The sequence below is a fragment of the Euprymna scolopes genome, chromosome 7 (assembly GCF_053919585.1).
Source record: "Euprymna scolopes isolate OS-2025 chromosome 7, ASM5391958v1, whole genome shotgun sequence".
Lineage (NCBI taxonomy): Eukaryota > Metazoa > Mollusca > Cephalopoda > Sepiida > Sepiolidae > Euprymna > Euprymna scolopes.
Genome location: NC_136488.1, coordinates 148219393 through 148244478, shown reverse-complemented (window position 1 = coordinate 148244478; position 25086 = coordinate 148219393). Strand labels below are relative to the sequence as shown.

The following is a 25086-nucleotide window of genomic DNA, read 5'->3' as shown; positions in this document are numbered from 1 at the left end:
CATGAATGTGCAACAGTCTTTGTTTTATCATTATTCAATGATATATATCATGATTTTGGGGTCCTGGATATGGCCTTAAAATATATCCAGTGGTGAGGCCCCAGTTTGCAGGCTTTGGGTAATGTGGAGCCACCCTTTAATTACCATTGCTCCCAGGTCCACTCTGACCCAGAGTGGTACTACCTGTTAGGGTCCCAACTATGGGTTAAATAGAAACCGACTTGAAAACAACAAATATATTCTATTAAAAAAATTTTCTTCAAAATCTTTGGATTCGGCATTAAATAACCCAAAAAGGGTTGATATGCCGTAAAACAAAAACAACCAACCAACCATGATTTTCGTGATCGTCTCTCCAGTAAGGGGTGTGATACTGAATGGACATAACACTCATCAAACTATAACTTGTCAAATTTTTATAGATGGGATTATATCAGAAATAATGTTCGGCAAAACCACCCAAAGAATATTTTTGAATTGAAGGGGGTCACCACAGTCAAATTCAGTCTCAGAGTTATTGACAATTGTTATGGGATAAGATGGTTTACCCATTACAAGAATAATGAACTTGCCAGAGGAAATAAATATACTTAAATCCAAACATTCCGATTTTGACAGTCTATCAGAAACTGGATCATTTCGATGGCTTTTTATCTAGCTGGCTGAAGCATTCGTTTTAGATTCCATGAATAAAGCTTCTTTCTTAGAACTGCACGCTTGTGGAACTCTGTTCCGTCTGCCTGCTTCCCTCCGGACTACAACTTGGATGTCTTCAAGTCCAATGTTAACAAATTCCTAATGAACCGCTCCCTTAATTAAACACTTCATCAAATCTCCACACTAACGTAATGTACTTGCAATAACCCTTATCCCTGAGTGGCTTCCGGGTCTTGATAAGTGGTGATCACTGTGTAAAAAAAAAAAAAAGTTATAGGAGGTCCATTCATTCACCCCGTTCCTCCTATCTTTCAGATCGAGTAACTTTATTGCTTATTGCTTGAGGCGCCCTGATCAGGGGATCCTGACAAAATTCTCCAGGCAATTTAAAAAAAAAAAAATCAGAGTGGTCCTTCTTTAGGGGCGCAAGCTTGATTCTCCACAACTTCCGACCATGTGTCACATCTTCCTGTGGTGGGTAGGAAGTAAATGCTGAGATTCGTGGCAGTTATGGCCCCAGAATCATGACATGTACTTCTGTAACATACTTTTGCTAATACATTTTTTTTTTTGCTATACCATTGTGTCTTGATTATTACTGGCCTACAAGATGACAACAACAATTTTGCACGTGGTATCCAAGTGTGCTAATCATTGAATGGCGATAAAACAAAAACTGTTGGACATCCATTACTGAAACTTGGTGGGCAAGTCAAGCATAGACTGGAATTTATTTTTATCAAAAATGGTTGATCGCAGAAAGAATCTTGAATTTTCTTAACGATTCTATCGATAGGATTGTTTTTCGATGAGGAGGGGGTATCAATCGATTAACAGTGATGAGGGAGGGTGTCAAGCGATTAACAGTGATGAATGATACAAATGAAATATTTGTCTAACAGATCTTCTAATTGTTCCAACCATTTTCTGCTCGTAATAAGATGTTTTCGAAACGTTATATCACTATGCCGGGATTGTTGGTTATTTTTCCACAGCAATCAGATGGTTTTAGTGTTGCGTTTTCATAAACAATCATTAAACAAAAGAGGACGTGCATCGGAACACACATTCTTTTCTCACATACGCACGTGTGTTTGTGCGTTTCAATAAATGCGTACTTGTGTGTTATTACCGGTGAGAGATCAAGCAACAATTCAATTAAATAAACATCTTTTGTACATACGTGTGTCTGATCTTCAGCTTTTCATCGTCGCTTTTTCCATGTGGACGTTTATTGCATCGTCTAGTGATTATTAGACTTAAAACGAATAAAATTCATGCATGGAGACCCCAAAAAATAAACTGTATATTTTCTTTACAAATACTCATATATTGAAATTTAGAAAAGAGGTGTAAGCATTAATCTATGTGTATATGCTGAGGAGCTTCGCCACATGTTTGAGAACAGAACATCACCAACAGTTGACTGTTTCTGTTTTATCATTATATCTGTTATTTTAGCAGCTTATATTGAAGTAGGGTTGGAGCTTTTGTCCTCTTACATACAACACCTGACCTTCTCAAATCGTCACCCATCTAGTACTGACCATGTTCATACTTGTGTGTTATTGCCGGCGAGTGATCAAGCAACAATTAAATTAAATAAACATCTTTTGTACATACGCGTGTCTGATCTTCATCTTTTCATCGTCGGTTTTTCCAAGTGAATATTTTTTTGCATCGTCTAGTGGTTGTTGGACTTAAGACGAATATCTTCATGCATGGAAACACGAGGAAACTTGTTAATAATTTAAAGGTTTTATTGAGGAGAGAAGATTTGTTTATGGTGGAGGAGAGACCAAGAATTAATCCTTTATAAAAAAATAGTCTAAAATTAATTTCTTACTTAATTTTCTTACTAGAATTAAAAATTGGTCGACTAGCGGAAGTTTATTTGTATCAAAATAGTTGGATTGCAGAAAGGATTGCGAATTTTAGTGACGATTCCATGAATGGTATTTTTATTTCATTTTATTTTATTTTTTTGAATGGTGGTGATGTCATTCTATATCTTAAAGGAAATGTTATTTAATTTTGAGCCCTACTCTCTTCGTTTTCAGCATAGTTTTTGATTGTATTGAAATACAATACCTGTGGAATTGTCTTCCGTTTTCCTGCTTTCCAGCTGACTACAATATGGTTGTCTTCAAGTCTAGCGTAACCAAGTTCTTGATGAGCCGTTCCACTTGTTAACAAATTTACCGAATCTCCATTACTAACGATTACTATAGTGTCCAATGTCTACTGTACACTCTTTAACCCTTATCCTCGAATGGCCGCTTGGCTTTGATAAGTGATGATGCCTATGTAAAAAAAAAAAAAATATGCTGGGTATGTTTGTCACCCTCTCCCCACTTACCGCAATCTCGCCCCCCTTTCTTGCACTGGATAATAATTTTAAGAAAAAAAATGTATGAAATCTTATTTGGATCCTTCATTAAGATTTTCTGTGCTTCATTGATTTAAAGATGCCGAGTGTTTAGCTGACGAGAAACAGCAGTTTTATTCTTATCGAGCCGCCAATATATTTTATCAATTTGATGAGGAGGTGATCACGGTTGAATAATCAGAAACAATGAATCTCTTTGTGCTGTTATTGATTAATAAGACTGTGTGGACTAAAGATCACTAATTAAAATTAGCAAAAGTTTTGAACATTTCTTCAAAGATCAGAGAGTGGGGGGGGGGCGGTGGAAGAGATAAAAAATAAGCAAAGTTAATCCTTGCATTATCATCGGTCAGAATTAATCTGCAAGAAGTTGAACAACAATGCAGAATAGTCTAAACGATTTATTAATGCACCGGATGAATCGAAAATTAATGTTCGTACAAACGGAAAGGAATTGGAAATAAACAAATACGCAATAAACAGGTGAACAATGAAAGAAAAATATCTACAACCCCCCCCCCCCAAAAAAAAAACAATCATTTTTAATAAAATAAATACGTATTATATACGTTTGAAGCCAAAACAACGCATTATTACAAAATAAACAGACATTTATTTTATTTGAAATTTATATTGAAATTCATAAATATATTTCGAGGCAACTCTTTTTGGTTAATTATTTTCTGATTAATTTTTTAAGGATTACAAATTTAAAATATTTTAAAAGTTTTTTTTTTAATTAATAAAAACAATAAGAAAATATAATTTCGTTGTTGACGACGAGTGTTGTCTGTTTTTGTGTTTTAAATAAATATAGTTTGAAGTTTGAATAAAATAAAATATACGTTTGAAGCCAAAACAACGCATTATTACAAAATAAACAGACATTTATTTTGTTTGAAATTTATATTGAAATATATTTCGAAGGAAACCATCTTCAGTATGTCTTTCTTTCTGTTTTTTTTTTTTTTTTCGCCATGTTGTTGGAGCAGAGAATCAGCAAGTAGAAGTCCGTTTGTTGTTTTAACGGTAGTTTTTTTTAATCTTGGAACGGTGCGTTTTTTAATGTTTCTATCAAACTAACGAAAGTTCTATCCGTTTTTACAAGATTCAATAAAACCATACCACAAAAAAAAAAATAATAATAAAAATAATAATAATAGTATCAACGCGATAACAAAACTTCTGGACAATAGTCTTGCCATCCAAATGTGGCAGTATATGACAGAAGCGCCACTACGTTGTCACTGCCCCCATAGCCAGGAGGTGATTTGGTCACCTACGAAGGGATACGGGGGAAGGGACAAAAATGCAATTCGCCAGAACTCATTCTCTTTTGTTGCCGGCAAGCATGGGGTGAACACGCATATCTTTGTCTCTCCGAAAAGGGGGGAAGCATCCCCTATTCTCCAGAAGCACAGAGAAGAACTGGTGCGCTTACAAGAGTTAGAAGTGGATAATGTTAGTTCAGTGAACTTCTGTCATTACTAACCAGCATAGAATTTCCATTGTGAATCACGAGAAAAATCAATGAGGCATAAGTGTGTGTGTGTGTAGTGTGATGATGTGTAAGTTATACACATTTACACACGCGTTAACATGTAGACACCAGGGACCCACACGTTGTATGCAATCTATGTTGCAAAGAAACATAGGACAAGTAATAACTTGACTCCTTTTTCTTTTTTTTTTTTTTTTGGTAACAACCACATTTATTTCCTCATTCTCCTGCCATGCGTGACTTCTTATTACAGCCGTGATGTCACCCACGTCTTTTACATAATTGTCTTCTCTGACGTCTGTTTTCTCAGATGTAGTTTCGAACGTGCTCTTGAACGTGCTCCTCTGTATGTTGCACATATTCCTTTTTATAGTACAAACAGACAGACAGACAGAGTGACTTTTATAAATTAGATTTTTTTTTCATTAATGGAAAAAAAGAAAAGAATTTATAAAACGATAATTTGTACAAAATTGCAATCGCAGAAACTGAGAATTTTTTTTTCTTTTTTTTTTTTTTGCTATTGAGTAACCACTTATCAAAGCCAAGACCCATTCAAAAACAAAGACTGATGAGGAAATGATTGCCAATCGAAAGATGAGGAACGCTATGGAAGTACTAATATTGGTCAATGATGTGAACTGCGTCTAGTTTGAAAATTCATTTCAGTGGAGTTTTACAGTTGTGTTCTGTTCCGCCTACAATCTTTTGAGTCAGCTTTAATAAACTTGATAACACACACACGTTTGCATAACACGCTGTCTTTCAACTCGCCGGTCGTTCCTTTTACCCTTTCTTTTATGCATATTGCATAATCTTATTTGCATAGAATTTGCGTTACGCACTCGTGATCGTCAAATACAAAAAGCGACGTCGCCATGTTAGCTTTTTTTGGTTCCCCCCCCCCCAAAAAAAAGGAGGGTGTACATGTAAATTCACCCTTGTCCGTTCGTCTGTCCGCACTTTCCTCAATAACTACGCCTTGAAATTTTAAAAAATTTTGCACAAACATTAAACATGATATGAGTAAAAAAGTAACAGAACGGATTTTCTGGAAAAACTCCGGTTGCCCCCCTAGGGGTGCCTTTCAGTTAAAATGGCTAAAATTGACGCCTTGGATTTTTATAAAACTTTCTGAAAAGTTGTAACTAACTGATTTCTATATAATTTTGCTTGTCTAGACTTCGCAATAACTCTTGAGTGTGCCCCAGGGGTTCTTTCAGGGCTAATAAAAACACTCCATTTTTGGGACTATTTTACCATATTTGTCCAAAATTTTCTGTGTATGCCTATTTATCAGTTTTGTATGGTGCTGAACTCAAATTTAAATATGCTAAGGCTTTGGGGACTTTTGGAGCTAAATGGAGGGTGCACAAATGATGGACAGTCATTTTTTATGCCTCGTTCAATGTGCACTCACGGGGGGGGGTCATGCATACATCACCTGTTTTTTTATGTTTTCTTTTTTCCTTAAGCGAATGAAAACGACCCCCACGCTAGTCAGGTATTGTACGATTTTCCCTACACTGTGTTGATTATTTATGGAAGTGTTTAGGACAAGAATTTGTTGACATTGGATTTGAAGACGACCATGCTGTAATCAGCAAGGAAGCAGTCTCGTGGTAACGTGTTAAAACATTATTTATGAAACTAAATAAATCAGATTGAGTTTAATTTTTCTTTCTGACTCACTTATCAATATTTTACAAGCTATTTCTTTTTTTTCGTTTTTTTTTTTTTTTAGATCTATATAATGTGGTATGTGTATTTAATTCCAAATATAAACATGCAGAGCCCAGGGGAGGTGGCAGGTTGGGGGGTGAATGCAGCTGTGTTCTTTGCCAGAATCTGAAAAGCCAAATAGTTTGAAATTTCTACTTATAGATTTAACAGATGGTCAAATGATTGGTTCGCAAAGTAAGAAACTAAATTGATATCTGTTTCTTAATAATGCATGTATAGGATATCTTGTTTCACAGGCGCACGCGCGTGCACGCACACACATACACACAAGAAAACAAACAAGGAAAAGTATATAAATACTTTCTCAGTGTGAGATTCTATATCATTTCTTCTTCACATGAAAATTAATTTTAGAAAAGGATACGAGATTAATAGAAATGCTAGTATCCACAGCTTACCGATCAGAGTACGTGAGGTCACGGCAGACTGGTGATGGATGAACTTCCGGAATTGGGGAACTCTTCGTTGTGTTAAGCCTGTGATACTGATTGATGTATAATGGCTAAGGTTACCCACTCTGTATGAGCACTGCCCCTATAGCAAATAATTTTAACCTACTATATTGCAAGAAACATAGTGGTGAAAATGGTTTGAGAGAACTTATAAGCTATGATCATCGATATCTGCGAAAACAGACCTGATACATGTAGAAGAAGAAGAGGAAGAAGAAGAAGAAGAAGAAGAAGAAGAAGAGGAAACATCACAAATGACGAGTAGTGATGGTGAAATAGTGATTGGATATAAATGGTTGAAAATTTATTTGAACTAATATACGAGACGATTCCAATATTTTCCCCGATTTTTTTTTTTACACAGCGATCACTACTTATCAAGGCCAGGAAGCCACTCAGGGATAAGGGTTATTGCAAGTACATTACGTTAGTGAGGAGATTTGCTGAAATGTTTACTTAAGGGGGCGGTTCATAAGGAATTTGTTAACATTGGACTTGAAGACAACCAAGTTGTAGTCCGGAGGGAAGCAGGCAGACGGAACAGAGTTCCACAGGCGTGCAGTTCTAAGAAAGAAGCTTTGTTCATGGAATCCGCGTTTTGATTTAGGCACAGATATAGAGTGGGGGAAAATTTTCACAGTGGATTCAGCTAGACAGGTGTTTTTTGTGAAAGATTGGCGAGGGGGGACCAGAGATTGGAGTTCAGACGAGCATCTGCCATGGAAATAACGATAAAACAAGGACAGGCTCGCAACGTCTCTTCTGTGGGAGAGAGGTTGCAGGGTAGAGAAAAGGGCATCCCCCACTAAGCCACGAAGTCTATTTTGTACTCTGTCAAGGCAGGATAGGATGTTTTTAGCAGCTCCTGCCCAGATATGGCAACAGTATTCCATCCTTGGACGTACTTGGCTTTTATATAGATAGAGAATTGCATCAGTATTACCGATTCCGATTCTGTATAAATCTCTAATTATTTAACTATAAGATTGTTATTTTTCCTGATCTTCGTAAAAAACACATGTTAAATATGCAGATATTTTCCTAAACGTCACAATATACTTGTGGAGGATGATCTATCGATTTTAGCTTTACTGGTAATTTAAAATCAAGAAATATTTATTATTTTATTATTATTACCAGCAATGGAAGATTTTACTTTGAACGAAATCAGATGAAAAAGACAATTAAAAGAATCGATTTGGCATGGAAAAATAGGCACCAATTTTTCCGATTCCAATACCGATTCCGATACCACCAAATCTTCCGATTTTTCTGATTCCCGATTCCGATTAGTTGTTCCAACACTACTAATATGGTTGCATTGCAGAAAGAATTGTGGGTTATAGTTAAGATAGTTTGCATTTTTTTTTACTTCCGGTTTCTGCTGTCCTTTTGGTTGGATAATTAGATATGGTTAAACGGATAAAACAGCCGTTCTTAACGTGGGGGAAAGGGGGCACATTTTACGTTGTCTACGAGAAAGATAGTCATTGATTAGAAGAGACCGTATCTTGCTTGTCACCATCGTCCCGTATAAGACAGAGAAATCGGAAGTTAAAAAGAACAATCTTTACTATAACCAGACTGTGAATCTTAATTACTGATTCCATGGTTGACATTTTTTTTTGTTAAGTTATGCAGAGGGGGGGGGTAATACGTCGCAAGGAACTTAGGACAAGTAATAACTTTGCTTCTTTTTTTTGTAACAACGACATTTATTTCCACATTTTCTCCCGCCACATGTGACTTCTCGTAACGTCACCCACGTCTCTAATATGATCGTCGATCTGTTCACACGCTCTTTTTATAGTCTTCTTCTTTGCATACGGCTGGGCATTTGCACACGCATGTTCGCGCTTTATTACATAGGGTGGGGGTCATCTTATGTTAACAAGTCACTTTAAATAAAAGTTTACTTAATTCTGATATTTAGACTAAAGAGACACTTAAGATGGTGACATTATAACCTTATAAACAATCTATAATTAAACACAAAAGTACTTTATATCTCATGACGTTTGTCGATTGCTTGTGAAGATGACCATGATAATGCAATTGTTCTGTGGGTTTGGAGATGGGGTACTTGTTTAGTTTAATTAAGACATTAAAAAATTGAAATATATATATATATTGTACGTACCCGTTATGGAATTAAGTTCTCATAAAAAAAATTTCATTTAATTTATTTTTTTTTTTTTTTTACAGAGGAAAATCAAATTTTAATGAGATTGATCACCTTGTGACCATCTTGCCTGTTTCACGGCCGAGAAGGTGGATGCCTTTAAACAAAAAAAAAAAGGACAAAAAGAAAAGGGGATCCAAAAAGGACAGAGAAACTCTTTAAAATAAGTGAAAAAAAACCCCAAAATATTTATCTAAGTATTTTTTCTGTCCACGTTTCAAAATAATCTCGTCAAATTTTGACAAATTTTAAGCAGTGATGGAGTTATCTCCCTTGGCACCCCCCCCTCCTCGTCAGCAAAATAGGCATAGCTGGTATACGATCGATCTCATTAAAATTTGATTATTCTGTGTAAAAAAAAAGTACTTTATCAAATTAATTGTAATATGTGTGTGTCTCCTTGAAAATCGATAAATGAATGCCAGCTTTCTGACGTCATCCATCTATCATTATATATATATATATATATATATATATATATATATATATATATATATATATATATATATATATATATATATATATATAGTGATTTTAAAAGTGAAAAAATGACTTGGATGCCATCAGCTAGAATCGAAACCAAAACATTTAGCAGTCCAGCCGCATTCCAGCCATCGTTTCCAATCATCTTAAGGGATTGTTTATCGTCCAACTGGCAATCTCACAAATCCTTATCCTCGAGTGGCCTCCAGGCTTTTTAAAATGGTCACCCATCAGTATAAAAACAAAAGGTAAAATGCTTTTAGGTAACGCCATTTTTTGGAAACTATTTTAACTGACTCATGAAATTTTCCGTGCACTCAGTTCGTAAAGCAATGAATTTTGTGAAGTTTTCACTCCAGGTAACACCGAGTAACGTTGCTAGTCACATAAAAATATCACGTCTCCAAATCATATATAAACTCCGCAAAGACTATCCTTCTTTTCGAAAGTGAAAGTTTTTATTATTATTGTTATTTTTTTTCATCTTTTATCAGACCCAACGTTCCTTTCAGATTCTAAAAGGCTTCAGGATTTCCAATTCTATGGATCACTCGCACGGATTGTACCGACGACCTTATTTAAGAGTACTTGTTTCGGTTGAATGTAATGCCAAACCTATTTATCTACTCTTTCCTCCCATCCATCCATCACGGGGAAAACAAAGAAATGTTTATCAGTCAAGGTCAGTGAATGATGTTTCGTTGCTTTTTTTTTTCATATAAAGAAAACAATTGCTTTTGCCTAAAGTTGCTAGAAGATGATTCCACTAAAATAAATAAATAAATAAATAAATTATGACAATGAAATAATAAGAAATGCAATGACCCAGGAGGAAAAACATATGCGTGATGGTTTTGAAAGAGAAATAGTGAAAGAAATTGTTTTACTCAGGAAATGTGGAAAGAAAGTGTCCATTTCATAGAACCTTTATGAAAGTGTCATAGCTTCTCAAAATAAGAATACGACATAGAATTTCTATCATATTCTGGAAAGAAATATAGAATGGTCTCAACTTATGTTCAGTTTGACACACTTTGGTTCGAGAATAAATATGCAGTGATGTGAGATTAATATGCCGTTAAACAAAAATCAAACTGGAACTGGAATTTTTCAAGTGGGAATGAAAGAATATTTCATCATTCTAAAAAATAAATTTCCCTTTTGTACCAATTCCTTCTTTCCTTTGTTTAGTATGATAAAGAAAAGCTATATGACCTCCTTATACACAAACGAAACACAAACGAAACCAACCAATCCAGTAGCAATTGAGAAAACATAATAATGCTTGTACTCTAAAAAAAAAAAAAATCATAGAATGAAAAAAAACGAAATGTGTTCTTAATGGAAAAACCACTTGGAAGTAAATTAATATACAAGTAAGACATACACGTACACAATAAACCGGCGTCAAATTTAAAAAAAAATTGACCTCAGCGATTTCTACCAAATTACTCAAACAATTTCTGGTGTAAACATTTGAAATTTTACATAAAGGGTATTCAGACATAGGGCAAGCTTTTTAATCGGTTTTGGCCAAAATGTTGGCCAAAAAGTTGGCTGCCAAGGAGTCGAAGTTCAAAAGATTTGAACTTTGCGATCTCTAGCAAAATATTTAGCCAATTTTGGGTCTAAACATTTGAAATTTTATATAAAGAGTATTCAGACATGGAGTAAGCTTTTTAATCAGTTTTTGGGCGAAAATTTGTCTGGAAAGAGGTCAAAGTTTACAGAGTTGACCTTTGCAGACTCTATCAAACTCCTCCGCTAATTTTGGGTCTAAACACTTGAAATTTTAGATGTATGTTACTTGGACATGGGTCAAATATTTGAATTTAATTTGAGCCCAAAACAATAAATGTTAAGGGGTAAAAATATATACATACACATGCATATATTTCATATATATATGAAATATATGCATGTATATATATATATATATATATATATATATATATATATGAAATATATGCATGTATATATATATATATATATGAAATATATGCATGTATATATATATGACATATATGCATGTATATATATATATATGACATATATGCATGTATATATATATATATATGACATATATGCATGTATATATATATATGACATATATGCATGTATATATATATATGACATATATGCATGTATATATATATGAAATATATGCATGTATATATATATATGAAATATATGCATGTATATATATATGAAATATATGCATGTATATATATATATATGAAATATATGCATGTATATATATATGAAATATATGCATGTATATATATATATATATATGAAATATATGCATGTATATATATATATGAAATATATGCATGTATATATATATGAAATATATGCATGTATATATATATATGAAATATATGCATGTATATATATAAAATATATGCATGTATATATATAAAATATATGCATATATATATATATATGAAATATATGCATGTATATATATATATATATATATATATATGAAATATATGCATGTATATATATATATATATATGAAATATATGCATGTATATACATATATATATGAAATATATGCATGTATATATATATATATATGAAATATATGCATGTATATATATATGAAATATATGCATGTATATATATATATATATGAAATATATGCATGTATATATATATATATATATGAAATATATGCATGTATATATATATATATATATGAAATATATGCATGTATATATATATATATGAAATATATGCATGTATATATATATATATATATGAAATATATGCATGTATATATATATATATATATGAAATATATGCATGTATATATATATATATATGAAATATATGCATGTATATATATATATATGAAATATATGCATGTATATATATATATATGAAATATATGCATGTATATATATATATATGAAATATATGCATGTATATATATATATATACATGCATATATTTCATATATATACACATGTATATATTTCATAATAGTTCAATGTATTTCAAATAAGCTACGACGGAGACTTCTCGAATCAGTGCTTATTGCAAATTCAAGCACAATTAAACAATGTAGAGGTTTCTATAATGTAGCGCCATTAATAAGTAAAGTCATATTAAAAGAATATAATTTAATTTTAGACACAGTTTAACTCTCTTGCACCATTGAAAACACCATATATTAATTAATACATATAATCAGTCAATACCAAAAATACACTAATTTCATTTCAGTTGCACATCCATATTTGAATTATAACGGATATGTTTGTTCAAAAAGGAATATGAATTACATCATATCTTTTTTAATATATTAACGGCTATATGACGTTATAAAAAAGATCTTACTCTCTACAACGCTATGCCCTCCCTTTTTTTGAATTCCCAATGACTTTTCGTTTCTGAAATGGGACAATGACATACATTTCATTACATTCAAAATATATTTTCAAATATTTGTACTGGTGTTCAGAGGAAGTCTCATAATGAAGACGAAACGTTGACGAACATATAACTTAGTTTGTTCCTTTTTTATTTCTCTATCTCGTTGGAATACTGTTTCCATTATTCGCATTATATATATATATATATATATATATATATATATATATATATATATATATATATATATATTATATACACTACAAAGGAGTCATCACTTATCAAGGCCCAAAAGTCACACGAGGATAAGGGTTAATGTGCGTGAGGTGATAGCGTAGTAATCGTTAATGCTGATAATTTAATAGAATATTTAAAGGGGACGGCTCAACAAGAACTTATTTACATTGGACTTGAAGACTATCATATTGTAATCAGTCAGAAAGCAGCGCAGAAGAACAGAGTTCCAGAGGCGGGCAGTTCTAGGATGAAGCTTTGTTCATGGAATCTGTGTTTAGATTTAGGCATGGATAGAGAGTGGGGGAAATTGTTGATAGTGGTTATAGCCATTTGAGTGTTTTTAATGAAAGTTTGGTAAGGGAAAACCATTGATTGGAGCTCAGACAAGCATTTGCCATGATGTGTGTGTGTGTGTGTGTGTGTGTGTGTGTGTGTGTGTGTGTGTGTGTGTGTGTGTGTGTGTGTGTGTGTGGGTGTGTGTGACCACGGTCCGACCCCAATGAACCAGTAATAAAAATTGAACATACGAATGAAGAGTAGAACCATTCACACATGCTCGGAAACATTTCAAATGAACTACGAAAATGCTCTTTTACATTTTAAACACATCTTAAGTATATTCTAAATATTTTACATTTTAAATACTTTCTGAAGAGGACGCTTCACAGAACGCTTGAAACGCGTTAAAAACTATTTCAATGATTTAAAAACCATTATTACAATGATCTAAACATAATTTTTAATGAAAAACCAAAACACGGAATAATAAAATAATGTTAAAAAATACACATTGTTCGTGACCCCCCTCATTTATATATATATATATATATATATATATATATATATATATATATATCTTAATAATAGTCACTCAAAAGATGGAGAAGAGCACAGAGATAGAGAAATAAGATGGGAATAGAGTATGAGAGAGAGAGAGAGAGAGAGAGAGAGAGAGAAGGGAAGAGTAGAGAGATATTTGTGAAGGATGTTTAAATTTGCTTGAAGCATTGTGCTTAGTATAAAAAAAAGTTATGTTTGAAGGCTATTACAATGCAGCTTGTGGGAAGCACCGTGGACACGAGTCAGTGTAGAAAAGAATATTGACAATATGGAAGGAATTTCAATAATTTTCAATAATAATATATTTATTTACCAACAGGATGGTAGATGTTTGATATCCTGAATTTTCGAGAATAAAATCTCCGTATCAGGAAAGAAAAAAAATGTGTACAACCGTTCGTGCGAGGCTTTTCTTTGTCCACAATGGTTACCACAAGCTGCACTGTAATAGCTTTCAAACACTTCTTTTCAGAGAGATATTTATTTTATATATATATAATAAACTAGCTGGACGCCTGGTGTTACCTGGTCATGTAATATTATTATTATATATTACGAGGAATAATTTGCCCGGTGGACTGATTCGCAAAAAAAAAAAAAAAAAAAAAAAAAATTAAAAAAAAACCATGATAATGTCATTCATCAAATACCGTCTGTGTTTGTTTACAATATCACGTCAGCTGATATTTGGGCTTGATGTTGAATGCCCTGGAAAAGTCACTTTTGATTAATGTTTAGTTTTAAAATATACAAACAAAGAAATAATTTGCGGCGATTTTAAATGGTACCTCTTCTTTTATCGTAAATTGAACTTATTTATAAGAAAAAATTAAAGTAAAATGGTGAGGTAGACCCAGGCTTGAACAGGGGATCCTTCGATCTGTAGTCGAATGCTCTGCCGCTGAGCTATAGCTCCAGATGACAATATATCTGTGTTTTTTTCTAAGAAGAAATGATTTGCTGAAATTTTATTATCTTGTTTGCCCGGTGTAGCATAAAATATTCCCCCCTTGTAAAAATTATTCTTTTTTTTTATCTATAAGAGAGAAAGATCGGATTTTTTCGATTTTTGAAAATGATTTGCTGAGATTTTATTATTTCCCTTGGCCAGTGTAACATAAAATATTTCTTCGGTAAAAATTCTTCTTTTTTCTATAAGAGAGAAAATACTAAAACATATCTAAGAACACTACCAGACATATAAATTACCTTTGTGTGAAATTTGCAAAAGATAGGTTCAGAAACGGCTGAGCCTATGAGGAAAGAACTCACACACACACACAGAGGCTTTTATATAAGAGTGAAGATACTGAGGGGACAGGCTATAAGTAATCTAGTTACTGCATTAAAACTACTAGCTTAAAAAGGCCACTGGGAGGGAGGCTTTTAAGCTAGTGTCCGTCTAATAAGCTTGTTATCACTCAGCGTAGATTTTTTTTTCATGTTGAAAAGCAGCATTCGATATTCAGAGATTTTGTATGGGATTAAAGACTACCTGCTAGTGCTGGTAGCGAAATATGAAACCACCTCAACAACCTGACGTCGATTTATATAAGTTAGGCAGCACAAACGCGCTGCATATGAATCGAGCATATGAATTGATTTGTTAGGTTTTGTTTTACTGACATTCATTTCTCCAGATTCGTTTATAGGGGTGCTTTCTCACAGGAAGGGGCTGCATTAAGGTTGGCCACATCCCTAATGAGAAGACTCGCTCAAGAGAAAATAGGATTTATGCTTGGAATGTTGACAGTTGAGTTGGGAGCGACAGCTTTTGAAGCAAAGGAACAGCAACTGTGTGTATTAATTGAACGGTTTTACTTAGTCAAGTGATAAAGAATGATGCGCAAACAGTAAAAGTAAATATATAAAATGATATAAAAATGTTATTTTTATGTGAGAAAGTGTTATGCTAACAATTGCTGGCTCTTTCTATCAAATTGAAAAGAAAAGGATATATCTACATTATAAATAAGTGAGGATTCTATGCTAAATAATCTCACATACCCCTCAGAAAGTGAAATTCTACTTTTTGAAGTTATTTTAGAATTGGAATTGGTAATTGTACTGGAATCAGGATTTTAGAATTTGAATCAGTAATTGTATTGGAATTAAGATTTTAGAATTGGAATCAGTTAGAGCATTGGAATCGAGATTTTAGAATTGGAATCAGTAATAGCATTGGAATCGAGATTTTAGAATTGGAATCAGTAATTGTATCAGAATCGAGATTTTAGAATTGGAATCAGTAATAACATCGGAATCAAGATTTTAGAATTGGAATAAATAATTGTATCGGAATCCAGATTTTAGAATTGGAATCAGTAATTGTATTGGAATCAAGATTTTAGTATTGGAATCATTAATTGTTTCAGAATCAAAATTTTAGAATTGGAATCAGTAATTTTATCGGAATCAAGATTTTAGAATTGTATCGGAATCAAGATTTTTTAATATAGAATCAGTAATTGTATCGAAATCAAGATTTTAGAATTGTAATCGTTAATTGTATCAGAACCAATATTTTAGAATTGGAGTCAGTAATAACATCGGAATCAAGATTTTAGAATTGGAATCAGTAATTGTATCAGAACCAATATTTTAGAATTGGAATCAGTAATAACATCGGAATCAAGATTTTAGAATTGGAATCAGTAATTGTATCGAAACCAATATTTTAGAATTGGAATTAGTGATTGTATCAGAATTAAAATTTTAGAATTGGAATCAGTAATTGTATCGGAATCAAGATTTTAGAATTGGAATCAGTAATTGTATCGGAATCAAGATTTTAGAATTGGAATTGGAATTGTATCGGAACTGGATGATAATATTGTAATTGTCCCACTACTAATTTTACCTTTTGGCCAATCCATGTGACCTTTATAGGGGCATGGGATGAAAACCATAGTGACCAATCTATGATTGTCTTATAAATTGCGATAGGTCGTTTGTATTAAGAGTTGTAATATGCTTTCTCTGACAATGGGCCACCCATTCTTCTGCTCTCATTTATTAAGGAAGCAGACAAATTTGTTTAATTTTTCAATTTGGATTGAAGCCAAGCAAGAGACCTGCATTTAAGTCCAATTTGCAAATAATTAAGTACCGGCTTTGTTTTGTGACAACTATATTTAAACGTAACTAAAATGAAAAAAAAAAAAAAAAAAAAACGACGTACAAAACAAATGGGGGATTTTTAATCTTGGCTTTGCAGCAAATGTTGTTAAAGTTGAACATGCCAACATGGTTTTAATAAATATAATAATAACAATTAAAATTTCTACGAACCAGCTAAAAACATAAGTTTAAGTAAAAAATGTAGAAAGTAAAAATTGGATCTCTGGGTTATCTTTTTGCAGCATCATAGCTCTTGATCGCCCCCCCCCCATATTTTGTCATTTAATTCTAACATTTCATGAGCGATGTTTCTGACAAAGTGAGAAGAATTGCTGCTTTTTGGAGTCGGCTGTTGTTTTGAGTGGGTGACAAGTAGAGAATTTCTATCCTCTCAGAATATGCCTCATCATTCAGCTGCCAATCTATCCATCTCATTAACCCTTATCCTCGAGTTTTTTGGCCTTGATAAGTGGAGCCTCATTATCAAAAGAAAATTTTGCCAATAATTGCATTATAGCAAAAAAAAGAAGTCCTTTTGTAAAATGAATAAAATTGTTAGCAATCCCAGTTTGTTGTTTTTATGCTACAGAGTCATCACTTATCAAGACTAAAAGCCACTCAAGGAAAAGGTTAATGAGATGACTAGATTGTTAGTTGAATGATGAATAATATTATGAGAGGATTGAAAATGATGAATGGAATGAACAAAATTTTATTACTTATAAGAACAGTTTATGACAAATATTTGTTAAAATTTGATTTGAAGACGACCATGTTCTTGCCTGCAATGAAGCAATCTCGTGGTAATGTGTTTCACAGCAAGTACTTAATACGAAATGGTAAATAAATCCAAGTAAGTGGTTCCAGTAAATTGCAGTAAGTATATCCAAACAAATGTATGACCATACCACAATAGGCACTAAATTAAAAGGCAATTTTAGTTATGCTGGGACTTCTCTTTTGTAACAACAACAAAAAAAAAATCCCACAATGCAACTCTCCTGATTACCCAACATTTTCTAGAGGCTAAAATAAAATACCTCACAAGTGATAAGAGACGGTAAACAAAATTATATATAAGACTGCAAGTGAATTAAGAAAGAAGAGAACGACCCTGAAACGGCTTGTATTCTCTTCTGATGACGTGTTTCCATCTCTCCTGAAAATAAGTCCAGTCTAATAATGCTGGTTTTGCCCCCAGTTCTGATGTTTTCTATTTATACATTAGCACCAGCTATTTTCACGCAGTTACTCAGCTAACTAGCTCAGTTGCCTAGTCATCGTGACTCTACAAACTGATACAAAGAAACGTCAGTCTATGCCTGACTTGTCCATCAAGTGTCAGTCATAAATGTTCAACAGTCTTTGCTTTATCATCATTCAATACTAAACGCACCTGGACACAACATGCAAAATTATTAATAACTCAGACACATTCCTTTCTCAGCATTGTCCTGATTTTGCCTGCAATGTCTTTTTTCAGTCCAGGAATAAGCCAGGGATTATTTAGATAGATATCTTCAAGATAATCTAACAGATAAAAATCTGGGCTGTCACGGCCTGGGTTAGACATTGATCAAAATTTCTCTGTATTCATAAAACAAAGGCTGTTGAATATGTGACAGAGTGCACACATACATATGGCAGCAGCCAACGTATGCAAATGACCGAGCCGTGTGCGAGATGACATCACAGCAAAGAAGAAGGAAAGAAAAAATTATAAAAAAGAAAAACGTGATTGGGAAGTTGAGAAATAGACATGTTACACATGGAGCTTAAGAGCGACAGGGAAACATGTGTTCTAAACATGGCCTTACAAATACATGACAGAGTTTTGTTAAGCACATTGGAATATGAAAAGACTTTTGAATAAGAGACAAGGCGTTACTCTGGAAGTACCTGTAAATAAATGTCTGCCGTTTCAACTGGAAAAAAAATGAGTAGAGTTCTTTCTTTGTCTTTGTTTCCTTGTGACTGTCTGCATACAACCGAGTGCTGACATGTAATGACAACGTTACAAATATTCATGACTGGAACTTGGTGAACAAGTCAGACATAGATTGAATTTTATTTGTACCAAATATAATTTGATTACAGAAAGGACTGTGAAATTTCTTAACCATTCTATGAGTGGCATTTGTTTTGTTTTTTTTTTGGGGGGGGGGGGGCGGGTAGTGCTCTATATTTATGTTAATACTTTTAGTGCTTCTTTGTTATTAGAGCGGAATTTAAAAACCGAAATATCTAATTTCAAATAAAACTAATGATATCTGCATAACTGTCATATTCGCAGTATTGAACATATCCAAAAATTTGGAAAAACTATGAGGTAGAAAATTAATCATTAATGAAAACAGTTTTTGAAGACAATTAACGAAAACTGAATTTTGCTAAATTGGCCGGTACTTATGCATCTATGTTACTGCACTAAAATAATAACGTTATTATTTAGAAAGACATTCTTAACATGAGGAGGGGAGGGTGCTGTGTAACTATTCTGCAGTTTCACTTAACAAGTTAGTAGACAAAAATATTGGAAAAATTGAATTAAACTCGAAAATACAATTTAAAAATTAGCGCGGTAACATAGTTCCCTAAGCAGCAATTTTCCTAATATTTCCAAAGTTGTCAGAAAATTACCTCTCTCGTTACAATTCGAACTCTCCTGTTTATTCTTTTAATAAAATTCAATTTTCACTACTTTTTTTTAAAAACTATTTTCATTAATCATTAATTTTCAACCTTATTGTTTTGTTTTTTTTAATTTTTGCATATATTTATGATTGCGACATGACAACTAAGTAGGTACCATTGATTTTTACTTAAAATGTGATATTTCGATTTTCATTCTAATAACGAAGAAACACCATACATTTTCTCAAAAGTTTGTATAGTAAGCCCCTCCTCACCATTAGCCAAAAAGCTTTAGAAACTTGTGCGCGAATCAACTGCCTGAATTTACTTGTAATCAAAAGGTATTCAGGGGATTTTAGAATTACTGATTCGGTTCCGAATGTTGATGAAGAACCCTGAGCCAATTCTAGAAATGGCTGAAGCAGTTTATGATTTAAAAGCTGATCTTTTCTTCTTTTTTTTTTTAGTTCTTTTTTTTAGAGAGTTTTTCAACTTTTTTTTTTTTAGGCAGTTGCTACTTATGCAGAATAAGGACCGTGCTATTTTTAAGATAATATTTTCAACTTAAAATGAATGTTTATTAAACTGTTGGGTTAAAAGTACCGAATAGTTACAAAACATCCTCTTCAAGAATAATTTCCGTGTTCTGCATAAATACATTTTTTTTTTTTTTTAACCATAAACCGAACATGCTTAGTGTCGTTTGTATTTTTACATTCTTTTCTTGCAACTTTCAAATCGTAAAATGCTTTGACCGTTTCCGTGGCTGACTCTGCATTCTCTGTCAATACAAGGGACTGGCTCATAAGTATTGAAATTCTCTGGATACCCATTCATTACTAGGACCCCCCCCCCAAAAAAAAAAAAAACATTGAAATGATCAAAGCAATATTCAAAGAAATAAAGAAAATAGACTCACCAAACAGTTAGTCCTTTATAAATCTAGTGCAATTTGATTTTCAGACAGTTTGATACTCATTAGTCAAAGAATTATTATCATAAAATCTTAACATGTCATCCCATCTTATGAAATAAAACACATCTACAACATATGGTTCATTTGGTAACGATTTTGAATAATTTTTTGTTTTTTTTTTATTGATGTTTAAATCCAAAAGTGATAATCAAAAGAAAGAAAAAAAATGCTCTTGAAAAGAAAACAAAAAAAATTCTATAAAAATCCAGAAAGGTGACGGTGGTGAAATGGATGCCAACTTCAAATCTGATCAGGTGTATAACATTATTTTTATTTATAGATGTTGGCAACCTTCATGTGGTATCTCCCATAAGTACTTGATTCGAGAAAGAATCGGGGAAACCTGTTAACAACAGAATGAAACCAGCCAAAAAAAAAAAAAAAAAAAGTACTACCATGTTGAATCGAATGAATTTCCTTATATATAAAATCCAAACTATTTTATGGCATCCATATTTCAAATGTGAATAAGTTCAAAATTAAAAATGTTTTTCCATATTAGTGTTGAGTTTTATAGTTTTTACAATGATCTGAATAGCTTGCAAAGTTCAATTTTAAATTCTCCAGGTTTTGCCTTCCAAATTTAAAACCATATTAATAGGCTAGTGATTCCAGTGGTTTTGCTAAATGAACTGCACCGACCAATTTTCACAACCATAATCCAGTCAGCTTAATGAGCGAGTGCAGAAAAGGCAAACTTCTACCTTGCTTGGAGCACAAATACTAGCTTTCATACCAAACCGCGGCTGTAGGTAGTAGTTGCAGTCGGCTTTTTTTCTTTTCCTTTTTGATTTGATTACTAATTTGGCCAGATTTTCTTTGACAGCTTATGTTTGACTTGGCTTCTTGACTTTCACTAAGTTTTCGTGCATTGGCAACTGACCAAAAGTAAATGAATACCTACCGATGAACAGAAGAACGCAATGAAAGGAGAAAAAAAAACAGTAATAAAAACAATTAGCTGCTTCCATTTTCTTTTCCAAACTAATAAGATTTTAATTACTCCTACAAAAAAGATTAATATACATATATTTCGTCAATAAAAATAACTTGTTTCCAATATAAATATTTTATAAACAAAATTTTTGGGTTTGTATTACTGTACACATAGATTCAAAAAAGTTATCAAAAAAACAAATATATAACAAATGCTATCAAAGGCAAAATAAGTTATTTTTCTACCAAACTAGATATATTTTTCGTGTTTTTATTCAATGTAACATGTTTATTCAGCTCGAAAAGTATACAGTGTTTACCGATGTATTGGAAAATTCAAAATGGCGCCCAACTCTCTCTTTAACACGGTAAGTTCGGGAAAAGGTGATATAAATAATAAACTAGACAAAATACTGGTAGAAATTCGCTCAATATATGTTACCGTAACATAAGTTGACATATATTCGGTGGTTTTTAAATAGTATTTCGTCTAGTTTATTATTTATAACACCTTTTCCAAAACTTACCGTGTTAAAGAGAGAGTCGGGCGCCATTTTGAATTTTCTAATACATCGGTAAACACTGCATGTTTTTCGAGCTGAATAAACATGTTACATTGAATAAAAACACAAAAAATATATACAGTTTGGTAGAAAAGTAACTTATCTTGTCTTTGATAACATTTATTTGTTATATATTTGTTTTGTTTTTTGCAACTTTTTCGAATCTGTGTACAGTAATACAAACCCAAATCCCTGTATGTGCGTACCCTTTACAGAACAAAGATGAAAAATTCCAAAAATCAGATAATTTGATCAAGTATTTTATTTATTTTATTTTTTTTTTTTTTATTCAAGAAAATCAAATTTTACTGTTTCGATAAGGGTGAAAAAAAAAAATGAAATCAACGAATCGGTGAACAAGGGCAGACAAACCTAATGCACGTGGGTGCTGTGAAAATAATCACTGATTAACTACCCTTATTATGGTCGTTAGATACGTATGGTATCGTTTGCCACTTATCGGTAAAAAAAAAAAAAAAAAAAAAAAAAAACGGCAAATTTATTTTTCGTAAAAAATCTCTACTTGATCAAATTTTCTGATATTTGGGATACTTTCATTCCGTGACAAGTAGGTACAAAATAAGTTTTTTCTTTTTGTTTATCGCTAGAAGTGCCAATCTGAACAAGAACTCTTTTTTTTAACCGGGCATTTTAAACAAATGCACTGTACATTAAAGATTTAGGTAAACGTAACTATTAGCGGCATAAATTATTTTGTAACATTTGGATTATTGGATTACTGTTCTTACTTTCAGTGTTATTTTAACAATGTTTCAACCTTCTTCAGGTTTATCTTGTACTTGGGAATCCTTCTGTCAAACTTGGAAATCTGCACGGAATCTTGCCTGGTACCCTTTATTTAATCCATGAAGGCAGCACGTTCCCATTCCGTCAGCCATGATTGGGTAAAGGCCCGAAGTGATTTTCAATTGCATTCTGAGTATTGTCTGCACTGACGATTGAACCTTTTCCCTTGCAGAAAAGTGACGTGATGGATAAAGTACTTGATAAGTTTAGTTGTAAGTGACCTTCTTCTTGAGGTTAAAGGTTCAATCCTCAGTGTGGGCTATATATTCAGAATACAATTGCGAATTACTTAGGACTTCTATTCGGTCATGGCTGACGAAACGAGAGCATGTTACCTCTGTGAATTAAGTAAAGGGTTCCATTCGAAATTCCCGCAGATTCCCGACTTTGACACCTGAAATAGGTCGGAGATTACAGCGTCTGAAACGTTGTGAAAATAACATTCAAAATAAGGACAGTAGTCCAAATAATACTATTAAAACATAATATAAAGTTTTGTTTTTTTTTTCCAAGGAAATATTAAGAAACTAATCAAAAACAATCTATCCTGGTTTAATTACTCTTTTGCGGCGTATTTTGTGTTAAAATAATGTAATCTATTATATAAATCACACCTATCTGTTTAAATGTATGTATATGTATGTATGTCTGCCTAAAATTTTCGACAGAGGCGACGGATTTTCACGAGATCGGTATCGTTTTGAAGTTCAACGTCTCGGACGACAAGTATCGAAAAATTGGCTAAAAACATTAATTCCTTCACCCTCAACTAGGCACTTCTCTACAGAGAGGGATTGTTTTTTGTTTTGTTTTTTGTTTTTTCGCCGATATTTTCGAAAGTCGTCCCCTCTTTTCGATTGACTAGCCCAAATTTAAATTCGCCACTTCCGGTTTGGCGATGGGCACAACAGCAAATACGTTACTTTTTTCCCCACGTTCTTTTCCTCCTTCGGGTTCGAGCCTGCCTGCTTGCTACCACTTTTTTTTTCTTTTGCTCAACACACACTTCCAAACACACGGGCAACGCCGGGCACCCAGACTAGTATTTAATATAAGATATCACAACTTATTTCAGAAAGTAAAAATTGGACTGAAAAGGACTAACATGAATGTCATATCAAAGAAGCCATTTTTAAAAGTTTATTTATCTAAGTCCCTTCTGCTCTGATCAAGTACCTTATGTTATGAATAGCAAGACGCCTGATGCCGAATACTTTACTCAAAACCAATATTTACGGCAATTTACCATGCTTATAGTTTATATTAAAAATTAACTTTTTTAACACGGATAAATCACAAATGAGTAGGCAAGGTAAAATAAATTGTCTTTCACTTATTCCCTGCTTTTCTTTAATTCACGTACACCGATGACATTGCTTATAGGCCGACTCTATGTTCCATCTCTCGTGCTACAAATTACACTTAGGAAAGCAAAAAGTAGACTTTGGTTTCATTTTCAACAGTCTTGTGATTCTTGTCTTTTGCTTCTCACACTCAATGAGCAACGCTTCTGACAAAGGGGGGAGAATTACTGTTTCCTGTGTTAGCTGTTGTCTTGGGTGGGTGGTATGTGAAGATTGATTTTCAATCCTCTCATAGTAATCAGTATCATTCAACTGCCACTTATCGTGTCCTTAATTCCTAACCTCAACTGTTTTTTTTAGCCTTGATAAGTAGTATCTCACTAGTAAAAAAATACAACAACAACAAAAAGTTGTATTATTGATAATTTACGGTGAAATCGAAAACACAAAATCTTAATTAATCGAAAGGTTTTAAATTGAAAATTTATTCTAAAAAAAGAAAAGAAAAAAGGACTTTTTTCAAAACCAGTCATTGAACTACAACTGATACAATACTTATGTATAATATTATTGCGTATCCGTGCATCTTATTTGGTAATTTAGGCTGTCGTTAATACTCGCGCTGTTAAACTCGACTGTTGATAGAAAACCTTGTGGACGCTGGTTAGTTTTTAAAAAGTTTTATTCAAACAGATTAAAGACAGAAAACTGAAATGCGTGTGCACAAGGGAGGGCAGGTGGAGAGAGAATCATTTACATATTTAGATAGGCCGACATTTAGCGTGGCCTTCGTTATAAGACGGTCTTGCATTTAGCCACCTGTCCGCGTTTCCACCCCTCCTATCAATTGGCAGGAAAACCGCTCTCGTCGATGTCCACAG

At 32.9% G+C, this 25086-nt stretch overlaps 1 protein-coding gene across 6 annotated transcripts in view; it reads right to left on the bottom strand.

Annotated features, from left to right (window-relative positions):
• The window catches only part of LOC145280045 (uncharacterized), a 434510-nt gene that overhangs the window by 332581 nt on the left and 76843 nt on the right, over positions 1-25086 (bottom strand). The window contains exon 1 of one of the 6 annotated variants that reach the window (XM_080131723.1): positions 20539-20983. The exons of the other annotated variants lie outside the window; for them this stretch is intronic. The gene's annotated coding sequence lies outside the window, so the exon portion shown is untranslated. Of the gene's footprint in view, positions 1-20538; positions 20984-25086 lie in introns of those variants that run through there. 6 annotated transcript variants of the gene reach the window in all.